The sequence below is a fragment of the Lycorma delicatula genome, chromosome 5 (genome assembly GCF_047948215.1).
Source record: "Lycorma delicatula isolate Av1 chromosome 5, ASM4794821v1, whole genome shotgun sequence".
In the NCBI taxonomy this organism is placed as follows: Eukaryota; Metazoa; Arthropoda; class Insecta; order Hemiptera; family Fulgoridae; genus Lycorma; species Lycorma delicatula.
Window position 1 is genome coordinate 11,950,999 of NC_134459.1, and position 8,871 is coordinate 11,959,869.

The window sequence follows — 8,871 nt, forward strand, 5'->3', positions numbered from 1 at the left end:
TTTTTAATTGTCTGTAAACTAAACTTCTCTGGTAGTAGATTTCTTCCAGGAAAACTTAACCGGAAGATTTCTGTAACCAAAACTACACGGTCAGATAAAACAATTGAAGTTTTTTAAATTTTTTTTTAGCATCATTTATTCGGTATTGATTTATTACAGCGTAATTGTATATAGCCTTGAGGTCGTTATAATATTTAAGATAATTTTTTTCATAATGAAAAATTATTTAAAAGTTTTGAGATAAAAAAACATTACATAATTCTGTACCTCAAACATCCTTGGAACGTGTTTTTTATTGAAAGATGTGTTTTGATAAACACGTACGTAAAAGTTTGCCTTTTCATTCCAACCGGTTCTTGATTTTATTATTTTAAAAAAGAATGTTTACTCTCTTTAAAATTATACGCAGATATAATTAAGTATTTTAAATTACAATTTTATGTCATTCGATTTATCTTTTTTTGGTTTTTTTTAGAAAATTATAGCATTTGGACGCGGTTAGAATCATTTTAATCGTGAACTTTAGGAGAAGAAAATTAATTAATATTAAATAAGAATTATATGTAAATACTTAATGAAGAACATTACGCATCTCATTAGTTATTTTACACCGCATTCACGTTACTGAAAAAACTTAAATTATATATTTTGAATTATCAAACGCACAGACATTTGATAATTAACATTTTTTCTTTTTTAAATACAGATAATATTTTATATTACATCAATATAACGCGATATTATTAGTAATGAAAACGCGGTAAATTTATGATTACAGAGATAATTATTTTTATATTATAATAAATTTATTATCTTCATTATTAGTAATGTTAAATAAACGATTAAGAACATCTGGAAAAATAATCTACTAGAATAAATTACATAAATTAAAATTACGTTTACATCAGTCAAACTATAAATATTTAATATTTTACAAAACGTGACAGCGAGTGTCTGTATTTTTTTTCCACGTCGATCTTTAAGAGAGAGATGAAGAGAGACGGAGGAGAGAAAGTTAAGAATATAAACGATACGATCAAGACTCCGGTTGAGGTTGACTGCAGACTACAGTACGCTTGAGAAATGCAATGAGATGATTTTTATTCTTTGTAGGGGCTTGTATAGAATGAGACGTTATAAGGTCGGAGGAGGAGGCGGATGATTTTGTCGGGTCGGACCCCCAGGGAAGCTCCCCCTCTCTGACCATTCAAGAGAATACCAGCGCCACCCCACAAAAACAGAAAACTCTTTCTTTCCCTTCTTCTCTCCGTCTTTCTCTCTGAAAGTGATCTACAGCACTCTAGTTCTCATAACTCCATCCGACCCGATCATGGCCCACAAGGGACCCTATGACAAATGTATCCTTCCGCCAACTTCAAATTAGTTCCTGGACCGGCAAGCGGTGGAGTATCGCGGTACCGTACTGTGTGTGTGCGACCGGCGAGTGTTGGCGGCGATGCGGGGTATAGGGATGGGGAAACGAAGGGGCCGACCGGCGGTATATGTACACACGTACGGGTAACAGGACATAATAAGCAGAAACTTACTCTGTCTTCACCCAAGCGAATTAACTTCTCGAAACTCGGATATATTACCGACTTTACAAGCCCCTTAATGCGAATCTCGGCAAGCTTAATTAACATACCGGGCTACCACCGCACACAACTTTTCACCGCTAACAATAATTTCAATAATACTTTGAAAGATAATGATAATAAAACATTAGCCGAGTCGGCGAACATTCTACATCGAAACTTGAAACTTAATACCGCTACGAGGCGTTATGCAAACTAATCATCGCTTTATTTATTATACAAATGATACCCGTTCGCTAACGTAGTCTACTGGTTTCATTCTTGCAAAGATTAAAATAGAATAATAGTTGTCGAACAAACCGCATTGAAAAAGTTTTTTTACACAAACGCTAACTACTTTGCGTACTTGAAAATGTTTTTATTGCAAATTAAAATATTCTAGATTTTAAATAATTTCTACGTCTCTCCTACAACTCGCTAAGCTGAAACCGCAAAATTTGTAAAATAGAACAATTTATTTATACAAATATGAATTTTAACAATTTACACATTTAAGAAAATTTTCTGGTTAAAAAAGAGATAAATAATAATAACAAGAGTTTCTTCTTTTAGTTAAAAATAGAAATGATCTAGAGAAAGTTATGAACCGTATAAATTCGTCGATTGGAGAGAAATTTAATTTTAAAAAAAAGCTGATAACACTTTTGTTTCTGATGCACAGTTCACACACAAAACTTAATTTAAAATATTTATCATTTTATTTAGATATAATATTTTTTCGTTTATTTAATTCAATGATTCTACGAATAACTAAAGCGCGCGCACATACCGTATTTAATTTGCGCGGGTAATAGCGCCGACGGTCGGCACTAACTAAACTAATTTAATTTCACAACTTACATAGAAATTATCTCGCTTATACGCTCGGCAGAATGGTGTAGCCACGAGGCTTAACGCTCCAGGTACCGAGTCGACCGGGCGATCGAGTTCGAGTCCCGACCAGACCGAGTTACTTTTTTGCGCTTTAAATATTATTCATTTATTTAATTCTACCGCTCACCTGTTACATCACAACACAGAAGACGCCTACAACAGCAATTTTTTGGGGCGAGTGTATAATTTTGCAAAGTTTTTGTTTTTGCAAATATTTTTATTTTTTAATAGTTAACAAATGAACCTAAGAAAAATATGAACTTAATCAAGCGAAATCTCGAAAAGCTGAGATTAACCTTGCTCTGCAGTCTCACCCGCTTGACATTTTAATTTGAAAATTTAACGGCAACAATGCCTCATATATAGAAGTAATCTGACCCAGTTTGGTCAAAATCGGCTCCGTAGTTCTGGAGATGTAAGGTGATTCAGAGGGCAACACCGAACACAAACACACTCAAAACGTACATACGAACATTAACATTCGAAAAACTTCATCCGGTTTTTTAGGTTCCTTAGGTAAAAACCGCTAATTCTCAAATCGAACCGATTACATCCTCCTAGAGCTATAGCGCTATCTACACGGGAAAGTAATAAAACAAAGGTAATGAAATGTAGTAAAAAGAAAGATGACAATAATAATAATTAGTAAAATATTTTGATAGAAGAATTAAATTAAAAGTTAAGAGATGTTTCTAATCTTAAAGTTATGAAGAATAGATTATGTAAAAAAAAGAAATTAAAGGCAAATTACTGCGTGAAATAGTTTTTATGCTGGAAAAAAAACATAACGAACAGAATTAGAAATTCTTTTGCCGTTATACAAAATAAATTTTTCAAAATATTGATGTGAAGCTAAGAGATTTACATCAGAAAACCAAAAATAAAATAAGAACAATAAAAAACGAAGAATAGGTTTTGAAATTCTTTTCTTATACAAGAATATTGAAAATTAATTTTGTTTAATTACCTGCCTAAGGCAATTATAAGCCGATGTACAACTACAGCTACTTCCATTTTTTTTTTTTTAATAATACATACGAGTATGTATATATACAGAGTGTCCCATATAAAACGCAACGCATCAATCACTCTTCCATGAAATTTCAAAAGTCAAGCTTACTCCCTTACTCGTTACTGAAATGGACTCGTCCAACATCTGAACATCGCGGCGACGCAGTAGAACACTACCGATAGTAACAACAATGCAATCATAACGTTCAGTGTATTGCTAGAGACAAGATGGTGTTTTCGCTAGATGAACGTGTTTTCATTGTCGAGTCGTACTTCAGTACGAAATCAGCGGTTGCAGTGCAAGATTTGTGTCGCCATAAGTACCCAGATAAACCGGCTTCTAACAAAACATCAGTATTAAGGTTAGTTGCAAAATTTAAAGAGACCGGTTCTGTTAATAACAAGGAACACAAAAGATCTGCGTCAGTGTTGAATACAGATACAGGCGCTGAAATCAAAGACCGATTACTCGCCTCGCCAAATAAATCGATCAGACGTTTGTCTGCTGAAATTAATTTGTCTAAATCGACTGTTCATCGGGCGACCAAACGATTACAATTACGACCTTATCGCATTCAAACGGTTCATCGACTTCTTGAGCACGACAAAGAAAAGCGGCTACAATATTGTCAACGGTTCCGTCGATTTCTGCGTGAGGGAATTAATGTTATGGATTCGTTATTTTTTACAGATGAAGCGCGGTTTCATTTGGACGGCTACGTAAACAGCCAAAAGAGTAGAATTTGGAGTGCTGAAAATCCCCACGTTTATCACGAAAAACAATTACACCCGCATAAGTCGGGCGTGTGGTGCGCGATATCGCGGAAGAAAATAATCGGTCCTATTTTTTTCGATTACCCCATTAATGCAGAACGATATCAGGGTATTTTATTTCAGTTCATCGCACTCTTGGAAGAGGAAGACAGACACTGCTGGCTACAACATCACGGTGCGGCATCGCACTACGCAGGTTCAACTTCTGATTTCCTCGAGGAATTCTTTAGTAATCGTGTTATCGGTCGAGGCTTTTGGCCACCAAGATCTCCAGATTTAACTGCGGCGGATTTTTTTCTACGGGGTTACGTCAAAGAAAAAGCCTACAGCAACAAACCACGAGCATTTGAACGATTGAAAGTCAATATTGAACAAACTGTATTAAATATCCAGCCACAAAATTTGAAAAAAGTTGCAAGAAACGCTGTAAAAAGAATTGAAGCTTGTATTCAAGAAGATGGCGGCCACTTCCAACATTTACTCTAAATGTAAGGTAATGGATGGTAATAATAAAAATTACATTTACATTTACACATGCCTTTTTATTATTTCAATACCTACCAATATAAGGTTGGGTTGCGTTTTATATGGGACATCCTGTATATATGTCAAAAATAGATTACTTAGCATATGAAAAATACCAAGTCTGACTGGAACTCATAATGCAGAATCTTACCGTTGAAACGGAGAGACGCTATTAACCCATCACGGAAGTGCGGCCTGTAGAAATTTTTTACCATCGTAAAAAATTAAGGCCCCTAAGTTAATCAAGTTAATAATGAAATTTTAGAGATAAAAGATTTTAAAAAAATTAGCACAAAATAGAAAAAAATGAAAAAGTGCATCAAACCAGTCAAGTCACAAATAATGAAAAGAATGTTTAAGAAATAAAAACATTTCATTTGACAGCTCTTGAAGCCGAAAACGAACTGAAAATTAAGTTTTAAAGCGAAAATAATTAGAAACTAAACAAACTGTAACTGAAAGTTTTCCTCCTATTGACAATCTACAGATGGAATTATCTATTTCGGCTTTTTGAAACGAATAAGAGTAAATCAATCGATATGTAAATAATCCTGATTTGTTTACTCGCGCCATTATCTTCCAATCGATATTTCAGCGCTCTGAATTTTTTTCATCAATGTTACTTGTAGCCGTGGTAGTAACTAATATATCTAATTCGTTGTCTTAACTTCAGAAAATATGATTTAAAAAAAAATCACTTAGATTCATGGGAAAATAGATGTAGTACACATAGAGATAATTAGAGTTGTAACCGCTGTATTTTGATGTTAATCATATTCACAGTCAACGTATCGTCGCACGGCAATATTTTTAATTTACTGTACAGCCCTCCTTGTTCAGCTCGGTAAGGAAATAGTTTTTCAGTACTACAGGATACGACCTAGCAGATTTAATTAATCACAACAGTTTTATTTAATTAGCCGTTCTAAACCAGTATAGTTTTATTCAGCGTCTGACGTTACTAAAAACCGTATCTATAAACACTCAGACTAATTAATTATACCTTATCTTGATTTCTAAAACTTCATTATTAAAAATAAAAAACAAAAAATAGTTAGTTATTCCTTCAGTTGCATTTATTCAGTTCGTATTTTGATTTTATTTAAAATTGTGTTTTTTTGTGGAAACTAATGAAATTCGAGGTAAAAAACAATTCTGATAACATCAAGATAATGAGTATTTTTGTTGTTTGTAATTTCAATGTATAAATACATATAAGTATACAAATATATATATATACTAGTCGGCTCGTCTAGCCAGAACCTGGGCCCTCGGGCCTCAGGTCAACCCAGACTAAACGGGGCTCCTAGGAGCCTCCCGGAGCCAAAGGGTTTACCTCATGGCCGCAGAGCTCACTTCGCTCACCATTCCTTACTTCCCAGGGAGACCGGCGCCCTGAACACCTGAAAATCTTGCTTCAGTCGCCATTCCCATGTACCCATAGACCTCCACCCCCTGGACCTCCGCACTGTATGTTATCCCCACGGTTGTGAGAATAATAATTATAGTATTCAGGCATTATGGAAACCTGAAAAAGAAACAAAATTATTAAAGATAGAATAATAGTAACTACGGTAATTAACGTATCCACACCTTAGAGGATGAAAAATTCATAACTTATTTCTTTGCCGTGGTGGTACAAATATAATAATGAAGTAAAAGGATTAATCTATTTTTTCCTTAATGAATAAATATCTTTAATTCACAACTTCTCCACTCCTTGTAGGCGAAGAAATAATGAATATTTTAAATATCTTAACCTTCAAGGGAGCTAGGGCCTCGGTCGATGGCTTAAAACCTTCACCGAGATAATACGATTGTACCCTGTAAATTTGAAAGTAATCGGTCGGTCGGTTCTTGCGTGATGCGATAACAAACAGGCAAACTTATATATATATATATTTGTGTGTGTGTGTGTGTGTGTGTGTGTGTGTGTGTGTGTGTGTGTGTGTACATTTCCGAATTACCGTGATCTGTTAGATCGAGAGTATACCTGAATCATGCAACCTTCAACGGAGCCTTCAAAAAATGTATTTATCATTATACATTTTCCCCTAATTATATGCTTGATCCAATTTTTTTTTACTTCTTCTGATAATCCCCAATATTTTCATTTATTCTTCCTCTACATTACTTATTCTGTCCACCCATTTTATCTTCTCCGTCCTTCTCCAGACCTACATCTGAAAAACTTTTATTTTAAACTCAACGTTTTTCAAAAAAATATATTCTTACTTTATTCAGTTTTATAATTCCTTTTTTTTAACTTTTTTTATATATAAAAAAAAATAATACTTCTTTCCATTATTTATTTAAATAAATCATTAAATAAAATCAATCATAAATAAAATCGTTCAAATCATTAAATAAAACATGAAAACTAATTTGTTCAGTTATAGACCTAAAATACGAAAATGTTTGTTTAGGAATTATTTCCGATAAAAGTTGAAATAAATTCTAACTAGAAAAGATTAGCGGAAAAAATCTGATGTGGAAATTACATGACTTCCTTGTACGCCATTAAATTACATATACATATTTTTTTTAAAATGAATACATAAAATTTTATTTCATTGATAACTTCTGATATTGTTTTTTTTTTTTGTTATTGAATTATTATTCATTGTAATTTTTTTTATAATGAGAGGTTAATAATTATTAATAAATCAATATATGTAAATTACAAAAGTTAAAAAAAATATATAAAGTCTGATTCGAACCGATGTGCCTTCTCCTAAGATCCAAATATTTCATTAATTAAAATTTTATTGGCTATAACTCTGGAACCAATGAAAACAAATACCACTTATGATACATCGTTGAAATACCCTCAATGAGGACTAATTACTGCAATTATTTATATTTGTTTGGTTTTTGGGCTTTTTGGACGCTTTTTGTTCAGTCGATTGCAATCAACAGGGGAGGTACACAATCAGATGTTACAACAGTTCTAAATCAAAAATTTCAACATTCTACGGATAATCTTTTTTGAGTTATGCGAGTACGTACATACGTACGTACAGTCGTCACGCCGAAAATAGTCAAAATGGATATTTCCATTGAAATCTGAAAACCGGAATTTTTCCCGATTACAATACTTCCTTGTACGAAGTAAAACGTAACTGAAATTGAGCAGCAATTGATTAAACAAAACCAATAAATTTTTGTTAATTTTATTTTCTTAAAATCTACTAAAAATATAGCACAATAATTTTTGGAGTTCAAATTTGATATGAATACAGTCGGTGTAACTCCTTTCAGTCACAGTGTAATAAATAGTGTATGTAAAAAAAAATTACGGGTAACTGAAATGTTGGTTATCTGATGTTCATTTAATGAGCAGGGTATCTTGTACTTTTTGATGTGCACCATATACAGATCAACACAGATAAGAAATAAGGATTCAGAAATAAATATTTTTCGTATATACTGAATCACACAATGTTTATACAGTACACAGATATTATTTCTTACTTTCTACAGTTCCCCGTGCTTTTGTATAACATTAAGTGTTGCAAATATCAAGGGAATGAATAGAATTTTCAATTCACAATGTACTATTTTTTTAATTAAATAAAAGAATAGTAAGTAATTAATTATTGCAATTCAACCGCATACTTCGTAATATTTAACTGGCCCATCTCTTAGGATTGGTGCGGCTGGATAGGGATTCTACTAAATTCCCAGTCAGCCAGTTTGCTTCTGAATTATGCTTACCGGTATTATTCAGGTAACAATAGATAAAAGGATTTCAAAAGAATCTTTATACATGTACCAATTATTTCAGCGAACTGAAATTTGTTATCTCCGAAAAAATATTTTTTTTATCCCCATCCTATCAGTTTATCTTCTACTCTCGCCGCAACAATTTTAATGGTCAATTGCCTTTCTTGGGGCATATCATCTATCAGAAGGTGGCTAATATAAATAATTTTGTTAAAGAAAAATATATACTGATAATTTCATTGTTAACTTCTGAGCAGTAAAATTAGGATTAAACTGGTTACGAAAAAGTTAACTTATATTCAAGCTAAAATTTAAAGTAACAAACACAGCTCAATTTTTGTTGAAGCGTAGAAGTTATTTACATTAT